The following is a 358-nucleotide window of genomic DNA, read 5'->3' as shown; positions in this document are numbered from 1 at the left end:
GACGAAGGGCCCAATGAAAAACAACGTTGCTCTTTGATAGCTAACATTGTCTATTTAACATCACAATAATTCATTATTATTAGACCTATAGTTGTTTTTTGAATTGTACTCCACAAATCTCAGCCGATACCTCGCACAACTGGCTAATGTCTCTATCTATTGTCGTCACGTCATGGCTCGCTGGCTCACACTTGTGATTATGTCTCGCACTTTTGATCAAATAACACGCTGGCTCGCACTTTGGCAACACTCTTTGGCAGTCAACTCGCCCCTAGAAAACCCGCCCTTGGAAACTTGCCCCTTAAAAAAATGTACACTTCCTAGACCATGCAGTCTTCAAAATAAAAATTGTAACCTT

This window comes from Anneissia japonica, unplaced genomic scaffold (assembly GCF_011630105.1).
Source record: "Anneissia japonica isolate Jap-2015-1 unplaced genomic scaffold, ASM1163010v1 scaffold288015_len651517_cov191, whole genome shotgun sequence".
In the NCBI taxonomy this organism is placed as follows: Eukaryota; Metazoa; Echinodermata; class Crinoidea; order Comatulida; family Comatulidae; genus Anneissia; species Anneissia japonica.
Note: the sequence above shows the minus strand (reverse complement) of the source record.